Here is a 17,636-nt window from a genome sequence, read left to right as displayed (position 1 = left end):
GGGTAATGGCAACTCATTTCAGAAACTGCTTTCATTAAACTTTGGCTGCAGCCATTGACCATCAAGGGTTTTCCAGGTATCCCCTGGTACCCTTGATACGGCGCTTAATTGGTATTTACAGGTGTGTCTCGTCTCTTCATGGAGACCCCCAGAACCCACGGTTACAAATCCCTCGGAGATCCCAAGAGAAGAGAGGTCTTTATAACATGCTGGTGTGGACATCTATATGGTGTATGCTCATTCTCTTATATGGGTTTTATAAATTTGTTTTATTTTAAAAGCCACATACGTTTGTGGAAAGTGTGGAAAATCATCTCACTACCCACACATAACCAGAGCTAACATTGGGGTCTTTATCTTTCCAGGATCCCTCTGCTCCATTCATTTAAAAAATATTTTATTTATTATTGTATTATTTAATTTTGACAGGGAGGTGAGGGAGGTAATTAGGTTCATCTATTTTTAGAGGAGGTACTGGGGATTGAACCCAGGACCTCATGCATGCTAAGCGTGCACTCTACCACTTGAGCTACACCCTCCCCTCTCCATTCACTTTTGAGGGGTTGGTTTCTTACAAAATTGGAAATTTACAGCCTCTGAGTGGTTTTCTGTCAAGGAAGTGGAGACAGGTAGACCTGGGTTCCAAGCCCAGTTCCTCTGCTTAACTCCACCTCAGGTAAATAAATGAGTTTCTCTACACCTCAGTCTTCTAACCTGTAAAATGGGAATATTAACTGCACCAGCCTCTTAGGGTCATTAGGAAGTTTTCAGTGCTGTAATGCATATAAAATACTTAGCACAGTGCTGAATACATAGTAAGCAGTAGGACCTCAGCCATCGCTAAAAGTACAGCAAAGGATAGCATCGTATAATTACAGTATTCTGCAATCCACTTTTTTCACTTAATACAGCATGAGTTTTTTCCTTAGTTTTTTCCTTTCCACGGAGGAAAAACCGCAGTTTTTCTCTACTATATCTTTCACCTGTGAGTCCCCTTAACTAAGAGAATACACTTCACTGGTGACAATTCTGGCCACCAAATGAGAGGAGGTTTACACACACACACACTCTCTCTTTAGATGCCAGTCACAAACCCAAGTTGTAACCTGTGCTTCTGACCAACTGGCTATAGATCAAAGAATTCAAAAACTCCCTCCTGGGTTTGATTAATTTGCTAGAGCAGCTCGCAGCACTCAGGGAAGTGCTAACTTACACTTAACTGATTTATCAAAGGATATAATAAAGGCTACAGATGAACACTCAGATGAAGAGATACACGGGGTGAATTTGAGGGTCCCAAACGCAGGAGCTCTGTCCCCAGGGAGTTGGCGTGCGTAACTCTTTGGATGAGGGTGTGTTTGCCAGTCCGAAAGCTCTCTAAACCCCCTGCTACTGAGATTTTATAGAGGCTTCCTCACACAAGCATGATCAATTATTAACTGTTTCCAGCCCCTCTGACCTCTCTAGAGGATAGGGGGTAGGGGTGAAAATTGCAAGCTTCTGATCATGGCTTGGTCTTTCTGGTGACCAGCCCCCATCCAGGGGTCCACAGAGAGTCACCTCATTAGAAGAGATGTTCCTAGTGCTTTTAATCATGTAGGAATTGACAAGGGTTTTAGGAGCCCTGGGTCAGCGAAGGGGTCGAAGACCAGTATTAGAACAAGACATGCTCTTAGTGTTCCTATCACTTAGAAATCACAGGAGTTTTAGGATTTTTGTGCCAGGAACCTGGGGCCAAGACCTAAATATATTTTCTATTATCTCACACCCTGTATTCTTAAACATTATCTAAGGACGTGTGGCCCTTAGTGGTCACATGATATTTAAACATATGGATGTATCCAAAAACACATTTAACCACTTCATCTTTGGATTGGAGGGGTTCCCAACTTTTCCCTTTATCAGCAATGCCACAAAGGATATTCCTCATTAGTTGTTTCCTTTGTTGGTGATTTGTTCACTTTTACATTCAGAAAAAATTTCCCCTCCCCAGGATTTTCCTAAATGTGTTTTGTTCCTTCATGGCTCCGTATTTTTAATTGAATTCTTTAATCCATCTGGAATGTATTTTAATACCATGAAGTGAGAGCTAGGGTGTCTAATTTTATTCTCATTCACGACAAGCCAACCAGTTGTCCCAGCATCATTCATCGAAGCAGCCAATCCCTCTTTGTTGTTCTGCGAGACCACCTTTAGTAGATGCTACGCTCGTCTCCAGGCTGGCTCTCTGCTGGACTCAGTGCTCTGACTTCCACATAAACTGGCTGGATGCATGTGTGGCTCTGGCGGTCGCAAGGCGTCACTTCGTTGAGTCTCACAGAGGTTCAACCTCACAGCACTGGCCACATATGACAGCCAGGAGTAGCCAAGCCTTGGGCTCTTCTCCAATCTCTGCTGTCTTTGCTCTCTTGTCTGCATCATGAAAAATCCTATGTTCCCGTCAAGCCCAGTACTCGCCTCCTCCACGCTCCGCTGCACCCCTCCCCATTCGAGCCATTCTTGGCAATGTCTCAGCACTGACGTGTTCAGCCTCCTCATGTGCAACAGACTGTGTTTTCCAGAGACCTCCTCACCAATATATTTATCCATCCTACGTGCTCATCTTACAAAAATGGACTGGCTGGCCTCCCCTTGAGAAGTGGAGTCTATGTGCCCTCCCTTAGAACCAGGACCTGTGGCTGCCCCACCCAATGCAGCAGCGTTACCAGCAACTCCATTTCTGGGCCTACCCCCAAAAGAACTGAAAGCAGGACCTTGACGAGATATTTTCACACCCATGTTCATGGCAGCATTATTCACAATAGCTAAAACACGGAAGCATCCCAAGTGTCCATCAACAGATAAACGGGTAAGCAAAACGTGGTAATACACAGACTGAACTATGATTCAGCTTTAAAAAGATAGGAAATTCTGACACCTGCTACCCCAAGAATGAACCTTGAGGACATTATGCTGAGTGAAAGACGCCAGTCACAAAAGGACAAATTCTGTAGGATTCCACCTAGATGACGTCCCCGTCCTTCACCTCCTCCTCCTTCTCCCCACCCTCTCTTCTCTTTCTCTCTCACTCTTTCTCTATCTTTCCCTCTCAGTGCTTGCCTTTGGAATCCAGCCTCCATTTTTGGAGGAAGCCCCGGTCACATGAAGAAGCCATATGCAGGTGTTCCAGCCCATAGCCCCAGCTGAGCTTTCAGCTGCTCCAGCCAGTGTCAACTGCCAGATGTGTGAGTGAATGAGATGATTGTGTCACCCCACCATCCAGTCTTCCAGAATTCCAGCTTAGGACCCAAATATTAAGAAGTAAAGACAAAGCAAGGAGGGGAGGATGAAGGATTATTGTGTAATGGATCCAGAGTTTCTGTTTGGGAGGATTAAAAAGTTCTGGAAATGATAGTGATGGTTTCCCAACATTGTGAATGTACTTAATGCCATGGAACTGTACACTTAAAATGGTCAAAATGATAAATTTTATGTTCTGTATATTTTACTGCAATAAAAATAGTTTTAAAAAATCCAAAACTATGACAAGCCATCACCGCTTTGCCCTCTCAAAATTCCTGAGCCACAGGAATCACCCCCACTAAGTTTTGAAGTAATTTGTTATGCAGCAATAGCTAACTAATACAGGAGTGCTCTCCTGGCTTGCAAAAAAAACCTCCAAGGAATAATACGTGCCTTTTCCAGAAACAGACTATAATTTTCCAGGGCAGAGTCTTTCCCTAAAGCACCTAAAATACAGTAATGGTACTCAGTAAATATTTATAGACTTGAACTGAGGATGCTCTAAGTTACAGAGGTGATCTGCAATTTTTTAATAGTGAGTAAAGTTATATCCTCTCTCAGAGACTTTAGGTAGCTCGGCCTAACGTAGAGAAGAATTGAACGAACAGTTACTGGGGCTTTCCTGTGTGCCGAGCACAGTGTATTCATGATGGTTAAGTACCCAGGTTTGGAAACCTGGGTTCAAATTGTAGACACCATACTTACTAGCAGTGTGGTCTTGGTCAAGTTATGTGATATTTCTGGACCTCAGTTTCCTGAAACATTACATGGGTGTAACAGAGCCTATTTCAAAGAGTTGTGAGGATCAAACCAGAGAAATGCGTAACAGATCATGAGCAAAAGCTTGGCATGTATTTAGTTGTCAAGAAGAGGGTGGGTACAGCTCAGCGGTAGAGTGCATGCCTAGCATGCGTGAAGTCCTGGGTTCAATCCCCAATCCATCCAGTAAAAATAAATAAATAAATAAAGCTAATTACCACCACCCCCAAAAGAAATGTTGACTCTCTCATTCACTGCTCCTAACAGCTCTAAGTAGACATATTGTAGTGGTGTTATTATCTCCATCTCACTGATGGCAAAAGTGAAACCTAGGGGGTGAGGTGGACTTGCCCAGGTTCGCCCCCGGATCAGCTTGCTACCATAGCAACCACAGACTGGCTGGCTTAAACAACACAAATTAATTTTCCACAGCTCCATCAGCCACAGACGCAAGCTCAAGGCATTGGCAGGGTGGGTTTCTTCCGAGGCTTCTCCTTGGCTTGCAGATGGCCATCTCCTCCCTGTGTCCTCACCTGGCACCCCGTGGTGTCCCCCTGTGTTCTAAATTATAGGACATGAGTCATACTGGATTGGGACCCGCCCCTATGACCTCATTTAATTTAATCATCTCTTTAGAGGACTCCATCTCCAAATACAGTCACATTCTGGGATCCTGGGGCTTGAGACTTCAACCTGAGAATTTGGGTGGGAGGACACAGTTTAGCCCACAACCACCCTCTTCCTGTTATTTTGGGGTTCCAATTCTGAACGAAATGGAGGTGTAGGCCTGGGCTGGGACCTTGGTTCCAGCATTTCCTGGTTCTAGGGCTGCGTGTCTGGACCAGGAGGAAACACGCAGCTGGTGAGGTGCGTCCAGAGAGAGCAGCTTGTTTCACGCGAGGCGAGGCCGACCGACTGCACAGCGCGCGCGCAGCCTTGGCAGGACTAGAAGGCGCTGGTAAAACCGTGTGGAGCGACGATTGTTCGGACAGGTCCAGGCCGGCAGCGCTCACCTCCACACAGAGACCCAGGCGAAGGGAAACAACAGTATCTGCTCGCTAAATGGAAGAGAACAAACCTTCAATTAATGACTCCCTGGGGGTTGTGGGGGTGAGGACTGCTAGGGAGATGGCTAGACAGTAAAAATTTCCATCCACGGTGGCTGTGAAAACCTGCCAGGATATCCTAGTGGAGGGAGACAGACATTAAGTTAAAAAAAAAAAAAGCAAGATGGTTTTAAATGGCAACAGGGACCGTGAAGAGTGTGAAACCACATGATGGGAGAAGGGGGTGACAGGAGGTACCCCATTCACACAGGATGGTTGGGGCGGTGGCTCTTTGAGGAGGTGGCATTTGAGCAGAGGTCTGAAAGAGGAGGATTGAGGTATGGAAAGTTCTAGAGCTGGATTTCTCTACCTCGGCATGTGGTATTAGGGCGCAGGATAATTCTCGGCTTTGGGGGTGTCCTGAGCATTGTGGGGTGATGAGCGGCCCCCTGCCCTCTTCCCACTAAATGCAGTGGCATCCACCTCACACCCCACCGCCAGACATCACCATGGGTTCCCCAGACACAAAGTCACTCTTGTGGAGATCACCCCCGAGGAAGGGTGTTTCCAGAAGAGGGAACAATAAACCTGAAGGTCCTGAGATGAGAACAAACTCAGCAGATTTTCTGGGAACCGAAGTTTCTGGAAATGGAAGTTTTCAAGGAAATGACAGTTCGTGGGTGGAGTCCAGTGAGCGAGGAGAGGAGTGGAGAGTGGAGGGTTAGGCAAGGGTGGGACAGTGTGGGGGCCCAGCTGTGGGGAGAGGGGTGGGATGCGTTCTGACCTGAGAGGTCCCTCCAAGGTGGTGTGGGGTGGGGAGGACAGCGACAGATCGTTGGAAATGCCAAGTGTCTGAGTTTCCCGGGGCTGCTGTAAGAAATGACACATGCTTGGTGGCTTAAGACAACAGATAGGTATTTTCATCCTGGAGGCCAGAAGTCCAAAATCAAGGTGTGGGCGGGATGTGTACCATCTCTGTGTGTCCTCTCTTCTTGTAAGGATACGGGTCATTGGAATTAGGGCACGATTTCCGTTGGAGATGCTTACCTAATGACAACTGCCAAGACCCTATTTCCAAAGAAGATTGCATTCTGCGGTTCCGGGTGGATGTGAACTTGGAGGGAACACTGCTGAGCCCGCCTCAGCAAGCAAGGAGGAGGCCGAGGGGGCCGCTGTGGACCCCAGAGGAGAAGCAGTGGAGCCTGGGCTGCGGGGCGCCAAGGAGACTGGGAGCTGGGCTCAGGCCGGGGGCGCGTACAGCAGACACCCCACGTCCTCACCGGCTGTGCGGTGCTGGGCACACAGACCCAGGCCGTGGCCGCGGCATCTCCCCCTCACGGCGCGGGGTCCAGGCCCCCGCAGCTCCGCGCCCCCCTGCTTCCCGGCCCCTCTCCTGCAGCGCTGGGTTCTCCCGGGCTCAGGGGTTTCTGAGAAAGCAGTTTAGTCCCTCACTGAAGCCCTCACGCGAACATGTCTTCTTCAAGAACGCAGGTTTGGAGCCTTGATCTCTGAGCCAAGAGCTAAACACAAGAACGCCGCGGCCTTCCCACCTGCCCTGCGCAGCACAGGGCTGGGCTTGTTTTTCAGGTTTGGGTCAATGGAGGGTTTTTGTTTTCTGCAGAAGCGAAACCCAGGGCGCTGGGTCCTGTCCAACCAGGGGATGCTGGGCACCGCTGGCAAGTCGGCCCGGAGGCCTCTGCGGGGCCCTCCCCCCACCCGGAGCCTCGGCCCTCCTGGGGATGGGGCGTGGCCGCTCGGGGAAGGAATGTTCCACTAGCCCAGGCCCAGCCCCCACTCCAGGCCCCTCTTCGGGCCATCATTAGGGTGGGGGCCGCGTGCAGACAGACCTGGGGGGAACGGAAGCCCCGAGAAGGCAGGGCAGCGGTGCAGACGGCGCTGGGCAGGGGCGGGACCGCGTTCCCGATGTTCCCCGGGAATGAATGTGTTCGCCTCACCCCTTAACCCACAAACACGTGCGTCCTGCCAGGACTTGCCCGCAGAAGCCGAGAGCCCCGGGACTCCGCATGCGTCTTCCGCTGCGCTTCAGTACACAAACCGACAACCAGCAGACCACGGATGGCAACGAACTCTGACCCCCCCTTGCAGCCACCGACCCAAGGCCCGACTCTGTCCTCACTTCTAACTTGGGACCAAACAGAGCGAGCCAGACGCCCCCCTGCAGTCCAGTAGGATCCCGCCTCCAGTAGTCCCAGGCGCAGCCTGCTCCGGGGCAGACCTGCATTCTCTCTCCCCTCCCACTGGGAAGAATGGGGCATCTCCCCACCTCTTGGTTGGTGTCCTGGTGGTTGCGCTTCTTCTCCGCGGCCCATGAAGGTTTTCCTTCCTTCTTATTTCTCTTTTGCTGAAGATGACATTCACATCACACAGAATGAACCATTCTAAGGTGAGCGATCCAGAGGCATTTAGTACATTCACGATGTTGTGCAAACGCCGTTTCAATCTAGTTTCAGACGTTTTCATGGTCCCAGAAGGCCCACCTATCTCCTCCCCGCAGCCCCTGGGGCTGGATGGGCCAAGTTTATCTGACGCCGACTGGATTATTTTGAACACTCCCCTTCTCTGTAAGACAAACTTTTCAGTAATAATTATGTAAAAAAATTTTTTTTCAAGCTTTGTTCCTCGGTTTTCAAACCAGCAACCATTTAGGAAAGAATTCATTTCTATTTTTAAAGATATGATCCCAAATCAGTAAAACATTTCACATGCGAACCAAAAGCTACACTTAATCAAAACATCACACCTCGCAGATGGCACTTTGTTTCACGGTTTTAAATTTTAAACCCAAATGAAAACTCCCCAGGTGGTCATGTGAGAGGACAGAACTGAAGAAACTCAAGTACTGGGTCTGGTGTTTCCAATCCAGTCCCTGGATGATGAAGAAACACCGCAGGGGTGAGAAACACAAATGGTGCCAAAAGTCGGTTCTAACACTGAACGTAGTGGTCTGTGCGTGGTGGGGCCAGCTGGAAAACCGGGAGCTTTCGGAATTAACTTCTGTGTAGAATGCAATGCTTATTAAAGCTTCAGAAACAAAGATATACACAAGGACCTACTGTAGAGCATGGGGAACTATATTCAATTTCTTGTAAGAACATATAATGGAAAAGAATCTGAAAAGAAAAAATACATTTGTATGTATATGTATAACTGAATCACTTAGCTGTAGACCTGAAACTAACATTATAAATCAATTACACTCAGATAAAAAATAAGAATTAAAAAAAGAAACAAAGATGTGCAAATTTGAATTCACATCTGTATTATTCCAACCCAACAGTAAATGCAGCAAATTGCAGAACACTTAAACCAACGTAACTTTTTTTTTAACAGAAGTTTTCTATCATTGACGTTGTTGAGAATTGCTGGCACAAGGTGATAATAAAAAAGCAAACAAATGTTGTTGTGTCGAGCATGTTATGGTTAAAGCTGGTCAGATAATGCACTACCTTTGTGTCTACAGCTGGGGGGGGTCATCCTCCTCCTGCATTGCCCTTAGTTTGCTGTTGGCTGGGGCCCCTGGGAGAAAGATTCTAGAACAGCCTCCCAGCCCCTCACTGCGCGTGGGGAGGAACAGCCTGGTGGTGGCTGTCTGTCTCCGTGTATTTCAAGGGGAACCTATGCTTTGCAGAAGGAAGGGAAGAGTCAGGGAAAAAACCAACAGGGAAGCAGGCACAAATCACCTCTGAATATACATGCAGACCTACAATGGCCAAACCATATATTAAAATAGAACTCTGACCCCAACCCCTGCAGCAACCAGCCCAGAGCCATCAGGACTTGATGGGCCAGCTTCTCGTGTTCACTACACTTAATTGGTGTTCGTCTCACGATGTCTGTAAGTCCAATCATCATGGTGGACACCTGAAACTTAGGCAGTGCTGTGTGTCAATTACACCTCAAGGAAACAGGAAGGAAAAAAAATACATTGGATAATGAAATACGACATGGTATCTTGATATCCCAAGGAACAGACAAAGGACATTAGTGGAAGAATTGGTGAAATGGGAAGAAAGTCTGTGCACCAGAGATCAAGCTGATAGCACAGGACTCCAAGCCCGCACTCTAAATCACACTGCTAGACTGTCTGGAATGGCCCAAAGGCCTCAGGTAAACGAGACACTCTTATCAGCAGGACATTCCAAGGCTTAGAGATCACCTCCCAGGAGCTGAGGGCAAAGGCCAGACCTCACTGTGGGAAAGGCCGATTCTTGACTGCACACAGACTGTTTAGCTAAAAGCTATCTTTTGAGGCTCTGAAAGCACCACTGCCTTTCGGGGAAGCCAAGTAGGGGCAAAGGAAGACAGAAACACTGGGGACCACGTTCAAGGTCCTTCCCCACCCTTCCTTGAGCTTGGCCACCAGGGGCTCCCTGGGACCTTCCTGGATGAGAGTGTTTGGTGGATAATTTAAAAAGAAAAGGAAGAAGGGGGAGAGTATAGTTCAGTGGTAGAGCACATTGAAAAAGAAAAGAAAGAAAAGAAAGAAAGAAAAAGAAAGAAAGAAAGAAAGAAAGAAAGAAAGAAAGAAAGAAAGAAAGAAAGAAAGAAAGGAAGAAAGAAAGAAAGAAAGAAAGAAAGAAAGAAAGAAAGAAAGAAAGAAAGAAAACAAAAGGAAGAAATTTAGGGGGAAGGGGGTCCCATCTTCAGGCCCAAGAGTTTTCTAGAATGGCAAGTGCAAGAGTGAAGGCTCACACCCCTCCCTGGATAACTGTGGGTTTTGTCTCCAAAGGCTGGAAGTTCATTTCTGCTGTAATTAGGTGAAAATTCTGCTGTGATCACCCCAAAAGGTGAGGCCGAGTGGCCAGCCCCTGGGGACTCAAGCCCGTGGTCCCTCCAGCCTCTCCACAGAGGGGGGTCACAGTCTCCTCTCAGCTCAGGTACCTGGGGCTCCATCCTTGTATCTGAGGATCTGACCGCTGTCTGGTGGTGTAAGCACCAGCATCAGGAGTTGTGCACTTGTGACTTTCACTATTTCTTGAACATCCAGTTATGTGAACACAGTTCATACATTTTTTTTTTGCATTCAGTCCTCACAGTAATACAAAGAGACAGATCCCTGTTTACAGATGAGGAAACTGAGGTTCAGAGAAGTAAAGCCAGAGACCCAAAGTCACACAGCTAGAGAGGGAAGAGCTGGATTTGTACCGAATGAAGTTTGGAGGAGTTGAAATTCCCTGAAACCCAGATTTTTAATCACAAGAATTTCTCTTGTTATAGATGCATATGGTGTCTTTGCTCAAACTTTAAGTAGAAAACCATGGACCAAAGGGGAAGTTTCCACAGGCCAGCTGAAGAATTTCCCTAGAACGTGTGAATGTCTGCATGCCACCCAGGGTTAGCAGGGCCCCGACATATGAAAGCCTCAGACCACAAAATAAAAAGACGTGATTGATACACAGTGGAAGAGCTTTTCCTCCTCTTTTGATCACGAGTAAACTCTGGATTGCAGGAGATGAGCAGGATTTCACCAGGCTGAGCAGGGAGCCGAAAGGGATTTGCAAGCAGAGGAAATGCTGTGAGTAGATAAGGAGCAGGGAGGTGCAAGCGTGTGTGCTGTCATCATCTGGAAGGGCAGACGGTCCAGGGTACCAACTCTTCTTTTTTACGCCAACCCCTCTGCATCCTCTCAGATTCCACATCAAGGGGCGACCGGACCCCACAATGCCTCTCACACCTGAGCCTTTGCACCATCCCCGCTGCTCAGCCCAAGTCCAGGCCGCCGTCTGCTCTGACCTGGAGGAGCACAACAACCTCCTAGCTGGTTTCCCCACCTTCCTGAAACTCCCTCCCTCCTCCGTCTTCCTAAGACATCAGTCTGACCACGTTATTTCTGCATTCAGGATCTTTGGTGGAACTGGATCTCTGAAGATAGCAAGGAATTGAGGATTATCTTTGGGGATGTGGTGGTGTTGGGGATTTTTTTTTCATCAAACATGTTTATCTTTTGGAGACACACGATGAAATATTTGCGAGTGAAATGATAGGATTCTGGAATTTGCGTCATAAGAATATGGGAGTGGAAAAAAGTGGGTGGAGGTGACACCAGGCTGGCCTTGAACTGAAAGTTTGCTAAAGCTGGTGGCAGGCATAGGGGGTGCTGTCCCTTATACTCCAGCATCTTTGTTTGTATGTTTAAAATGTTCCCAGTGAAAAGTGAAATCCTTTAGGGGTCCCTAGCAGAGACTAGACAGAGTCCAAATCCCAGGCCTGGCAGCCCCTAAGCCCGTGAGCTGACCTCTGCTCTTCTCTCGGGCCCCCACCCCTGCCCTCATCTCCTCAGGACACTAACACCCACCCTGCAAGCCCGCCCCTGCCGCAGCAGCCTCTCACACTTGGCCCTGGTCTTCCCCTTTAAGGAGAACACTATTCTGCCCTCAAGACACACCTTAGAAGTAAACTCATCCTACGCTGGACACCCCCAGGCTGGCCGGGTGTGGAGCTCCCTGCCTGTTTATCTCCTTTACAGCCCCAGTCGCCTTGTATTTCTAGTACCCGTTTCCTTATCGTTCTCACATGTGCATTCATTCAATCCATCAGCCAGTCAATCAGTATTGAGCATTTTTCTTCTTGTCTTTATTTTTTAGTTTATTAAAAAAACATTTTAACACTATTTTTTTCTTTTTTGTGGAGGGCAATTAGGGTTATTTTTAAATTTATTATTATTTTTAATGGAGGTACTGGGGATCGAATGCAGGACCTCATGCACACTAAGCACGCGCTCTACTCCTGAGCTACACCCTCCCCCCAGCACTGAGCGGTTTTTAGTGAGTGTTTAATCCGGCCACTGGGGATACAGTGGGGATGTGTCTGTTTAACCCAGAACCGGCCGTCTTATGGCCCAGGTGACGGAATAAAAGTGCTGAGATGGGGAGTGTAAGATGGCCGGTAGACCTCTGAATGGCAGGAATAAAAAGGCAAACGATGGACATTGTGTGCCTTTGAGTGTATGAGTTCAGAGGTGTGCCTTCAAAGTGTCCCCACTTCCTTTCACACGAGCCAATGACTACACGTGGAGCCTCACCGTGACTTGAGGGAAAGTCGCCTCTAAGAGTCTCTGAACAGGGTCAGCTGTTCCCTCCTCCACGCAGCTCTGGCTTAGAAGCAGGACTCCCAGGCGGCAGCCAGTCTTGAAGCCACAGAGGAGAATTGTGCAGATGCTGCGCCATCCCTGGTGACACTGGACATAAACCTCTGAATGCTGCCCTCAGATGCTTTGCAATCTCAGATCTATTTTTTTAAAACTAGAAACTCAAGTGAATTTCAGGGGAAAGAATACCTACACATCATTAAACCCCACAATCCCTTTGATCTTTTAATCTTTCTTGAGGGCTTTGGGCTCGTACATAGTTATGATCAGTGGGTACGGATATTTTGTGTCGTGTGTGTGTTTTTTCTTAGTCTGGTTTTTACTGCAGTGACTCTGTGACGTGGTGGGTTAGCTTAAAGATGGGGCAGCCACCTGCTGTGGCATGAATCCCATCTTGCTGTGTGACTCTGGGCAAGTTACTTAATCTCTCTGGAGAGAGTCTTTACACTGCAGCAATAGGCAGATGCTACAAACCAGGACTCCTGTGCCCCAGAGCTGGGTGTTAAACATTTACCAGCACACTGCTGGGTGGAGATTTCAGGTGTGGCTAGATACATGATGTCATGGACCACATGATGTAGTAGCATCTGGCCCCTCCACATCTCTCCATTCACCTTCCCTTTGTGCCGACTCCACTCTCAGACAGGCTCTGCATTCAGGTACGAGAGAGCTGTGACAGTTCCAGCCAGCAATCTTCTGGGGCCAGCCAGGGGCAAGAGAGAGAGATCCTTTCTCCTGATCCTTCCTGCCAAAGTCTCGCTTTGTCTTTCTAACTCTAACTGGATTACATGTCCATTTTCTAAACCAATCATGGTAGCCATTTATTCATTCACAAATTATTATGTCTCTACTCTGTGCCAGGCATTGTGCTAGGCTCTGGAGTTTTCGAGTAAACAAGGTAGACAAAAATCTCTCTGCTTCTACAGCTCATGTTCTAATGGAAGGAGAGAGACCAAAAGCAAAATGAGAAATAAGTATGTCAGCTGGTAAGACATGCTCTAGAGAAAAATAAAATGGGGAAGAGGTTAGGGAAGTGTGGGAGGAAGGTTAGAACTACAGGAAGGCTGGGGAAAGCCTCACCGAGCCGGTGACATGTGAGTAAAGACCTGAAAAGAGTGAAGAAGCCAGCCATGCAGATGTCAGTGCTCTGGGCAGCGGAAACAGCAAGTGCAAAGGCCCTGGGGCAGATATTGGAGGAAACTCCAGCTCCTTGCGGCTGGAATGGCGTGAGCGAGGGGGAGTAGTGAGAGGAGGCCAGAGAGGTGGAGTGGGGAGCGCGGCGGGTGGGGGGGGTGTCGTTCTTCGATCTCGGCTTTCACTCCAGGTGTGACGGGAGACTTGAGAAGCTTTCGGGTGGGGGGATAAATGGTGCACTTGTGTTGCATCAGGACCACTCTGGCTGCTGCGTGCAGCATGGACTGACGGGTGGCAAGTGGACAAGCAGGGACACGGGTCAGGGGGCTGTAGCTGTAACTCAAGAGAGAGAAGGTGGTGGACCCCACCCAAGCACTACAGTTGGGGGAGGAAGCAGTCAATGTCGGATGTATTTCAGAGGTGGAACTGACAGTGGTTGTGAAAGTACTGGATCTGAGGTGTGGGTGAGCAGACTCAGGGGTGACTCCGGGGTGCTAGGCTGAGCAGATGGGAGGATGACGGGCCTAAGTCCAGACACAGATCATGTGCTCAGTCTTGGATGCGTTGAGTTTGCATACTCTTAGACACCCGGGTGCAGGTGGCAGGTGAGAGTTGCAGTTGCTACACAAACCAGAGTTTAGGGTCAAGGCTGGAGGTGGCAAATTTGGATTCATTCATAGATAAATGTATTTAGAAACATGACACTGGGTGAGATCGCCAGGTCAGTACATAAATGAGAGAAGAGGGTCGAGGACTGAGGCCACCAGGTGCCTTGCTGGCTGGGGGAAGGGCTGCTCAGGTTGGCTTGGCCTGAGTCACGTGGCCCCTGGAGAGGAAAAGAGGCTTTCCCAGGGCATGTGGAGGACAGGCTGGGAATTGGGGGCTGCCACCAAAAGAAAGGAGATTGCCCCAGTGGAAATAAATGAAGAGCATCTGAAAGAGAAAAGCAAAGCCTATTTATTCAGAATTATAGCAAGGGAGTTAGCCATCATCACTTGTGGATGAGAGAGACTCAAAGGCAGGCAGAAGGATGGGGAAGCTCTGCAGTAGAAAAGGGGAAGGTTGAGATGCCCTCTGGTGGGATGCTGTCGGCCCTTGAGAAGCTGGAGGTGGGCTCACTACAAGCGGGGCATCCTATGGGATTGGTTAGGGGAGCACATTTGGCTTTCTCTGTTGGTGGCGCATTGGAAGTCAGAGCAAAAATTAGGGAAGCCGGAAATCACTGATGCAGTTCTGATCATGTGGGACCAGTTGCTGCAGAGGTGGTGGGTCTGAGTTCTGTTTTCATCTATGGTCCGATCGTTGTCAATTTGCATATTCAGTCCCCCACCTGCATGTCTCTAGGATGAACCTTTACTCAGAGATGTCAAAAAACACATGTGGGGAAGTGTTTCAAGTGATGGTTGAAGGATGTTTGGTAGACTGTCAGAATCTCTGCCCTCTGGAAGGATGTGTCACATGCTAAAGGCTATTTACATTTAACTGTAAAATTCAGTTCCTTGGAACGACGATTCCTCAGAAAATTAAACATAGAATTAGCACGTGAACCGGCAATCCCACTTCTGGGTATGAGCCCAAAGGAAGTGAAAGCAGGGCTTTAAACAGATATTTGTATGTTCATAGCAGTATTATTCTACCAAAAGGTAGAAGCAACCCAAGTGTCTATCGGTGGATGAATGGGTAGACAAAATGTGGTCCATCCACACCATGGAATATTATTCAGCCTTTAAAAGGAAGGAAATTCTGGCACATGCTACAACATGAATGAACCTTGATGTCATTATGCCAAGTGAAAGAGCCGTAAAAGGCCAAATGCTATATGATTCCACTTACATGAGGTCCCGAGAGTAGTCACATTTATAGAGTCAGAAAGTGGAATGGCATTTGCCAGGGGCTTGGGGAGGGGGATCGAGGAGTTAGTGTTTAATGGGGACAGACTTTCCATTTAGAAAGATGAAAAGGTTCCGGAGATGGATGGTGGTGATGGTTGGACAGCAGTATGAATGTACTTAAGGTCATCAAAAGGTACATTTGAAAATGATTCAGTGATTACAGTGGTAAATTAAGAATAGTAAATGATTAACATGGTAAATTTCATGTTATGTATATTTGACTGCAATTAAAAAAAAATCAGTTCCTCAGTAGCATTAGCCACACGTCGCATGCCCAACTCATGGCCAGTGGCTACTATATTGTACCACAAAGATATAGAACATTTCTGTCATCTCAGCACGTTCTCTTGGCCAGCGGCGATGCCAGTCTGTCGTGGAGGAGGCCCTGGGCACCGTGGTCCCCAGTGGTTGTCCTCATGGATCTCATCACCACAAAGGAAACCGCAAATCTCACCACAGAGCCTGATGCTGAGGGAGTGGCTTTCCTATCATCCTCCTGGACGGTTTGAGCACTATCTGAACTTGACCACATAAGCAGAGCCCTCAGCCCTGGACTCGCCTTTAGCAGACGAAAGAGATGTTTGCTCTTATCCATCTTTAGAGGGACTGGAGCGGGTCCCTCTCCCTCCATACGGTTCAACCTTATTTTCTCTCATTGTAGAGTCTTTGTACCCTTGATATTTGTTCTCACAAAGTACACTGGGGTGTCCCTTGAAGACAGAGGCTGCATCTCATTTATTTATCTTTTTACATCCTGTAGCACCTATCACAATGTCTGGCATAGATTAGCCACTTGGTGAATTTTATTTTTCTTTATAAAAACTTGTATATGTGCTAGGATTCCTGCCACAAAGGCTGAGATGGTTTACAAAGAGGAACTATGCAATAAAATCATCCCAATTCAGATAGAAGGGAGGAATCAGGGCCAATTAAATAAAGTAAATAAATAAAGTGACAGCTAGGGACAAAAGAAGTCAAAAGGCAAGTCAAAGGCTGCCCTAGTTGCTCTAGGCGAGCCTCTTATTTGGCTCAGAGCTTCCTGGCAGGCAAAGTAAAAAGGGAGACACCACCAGTCACATCATTCTTATTGTCAGGGATGCCAAACATCTCCCCTTTAACCACATCAGAGCTACTCTCAACCCTACTCCAGGCCATTCTCTGTCCCAGGAAGTGGAGCTGTGTGAACTATACCAAGAGGTTCCTGTGCCCTCCAGCTTTTAGCTGGGTTCATTCCATGCAGAGTTCTGGCACGAGGTCAGAGGGAGAGAGGACAGTGAGGTTGGGCTGGTCATCTCTCCTTGCACCCCCAACACCTCATCCTTCAAGGTCAGTTTGCCTTGGGCTGGCTGTCTCCTCAACTGAAGGTCTCCCCTCCTTCTTTTGCTTTCTCCCCTACTCCTTCCATCCAGGAGTTATAACAACTTGATGGCTGTTATCCATGCCTTTGTAAATAGCTCTGTTGTAAACAAACCCTCCAAAAATGATCCTATTTTGAGAAGGCCATCTGGATCCTGATGGGCCATTGACCGAACCAATATCCATTTCTTGGGGGAAGCAAGCTCTTTTGGCCCTAAGTTTGAAAATAAATGTCTCGTGTGAAGTGTGTATAGGAATTAGGGAATGAGGGATGGTGGCGAGTGATGTCCCCACAGCCAAGGCAAAAGTGGCAATGAATTTCAATGGACCGTTTCCTTCATGAGGCCCGAGAACATCTCCTTCATTCATTCAATAAGTAGTTAAGGAGCACATACTATATGCCAGGCACTGTTCTAGATGCTGGAAATTACGCTAGTGAACAAAATACAACCCCAAGGAGACAGCTCTGTGTGAGGCAGAGCTACTGCCTCCCAGTATGTAGACTTGGGAGGGGTGGATTCTCAAATTTTAGCATCAGATCCCCTAGAAGGCTCATTTAGACAGATTGCTGGCCCCACCCCCAGCTTCTGTTTCTGGAGGCCCAGGCTGGGGCCCGAGAGTGTGCATTTCTAGCATGTTGCTATGTGAGGCTGATGCCTCTGGTCTGGGTACCACATTGACTTATGATGCCAGATCCCAAGGGTGGCACATGGAAGGTCTCTTGGGATGAGCATATTCTTCAAGCCATCTATCAGTAATACATCTTCATCTTGACTGTTGTAGGCCATCTGGGACTGTGTTCTCCAGCCAGGGTCTGGGATGATAAAATTCCCCATTCTTAGTAAACTGGGTCTTGGTCATAAGAAACCAGGGGATTGTGTGTTTATGAAAACAAAGGCTTGGATTCCAGGACTCCGGCTAGCAGGGAGTGCTGAAAGATAAGACCTAAACTTTCTAAGTGTTTGAATTTCCTCTTCTGTGTCCTTTCACTCTGGCAGAGACTGCTAACTGCTCATCGTATCTGCTGTTCCTTACTTCCCCAGTAAAAGAAAGCCCCAA

The 17,636-nt window shown here is 47.8% G+C and overlaps 1 long non-coding RNA gene across 1 annotated transcript; it reads right to left on the bottom strand.

The window, feature by feature from the left end:
- Positions 1–4,112: 4,112 nt before the first annotated feature.
- Positions 4,113–7,405, bottom strand: LOC140687166 (uncharacterized). The gene is made up of 2 exons (XR_012061320.1): positions 6,135–7,405; positions 4,113–5,099 (listed from the first exon to the last, which is right to left on the bottom strand). It is a non-coding gene; the product is annotated as an uncharacterized lncRNA (long non-coding RNA).
- Positions 7,406–17,636: the final 10,231 nt, after the last annotated feature.

This window comes from Vicugna pacos, chromosome 18, assembly GCF_048564905.1.
Source record: "Vicugna pacos chromosome 18, VicPac4, whole genome shotgun sequence".
NCBI classification, from domain to species: domain Eukaryota; kingdom Metazoa; phylum Chordata; class Mammalia; order Artiodactyla; family Camelidae; genus Vicugna; species Vicugna pacos.
This window is presented reverse-complemented; position numbering and strand designations above follow the sequence as displayed.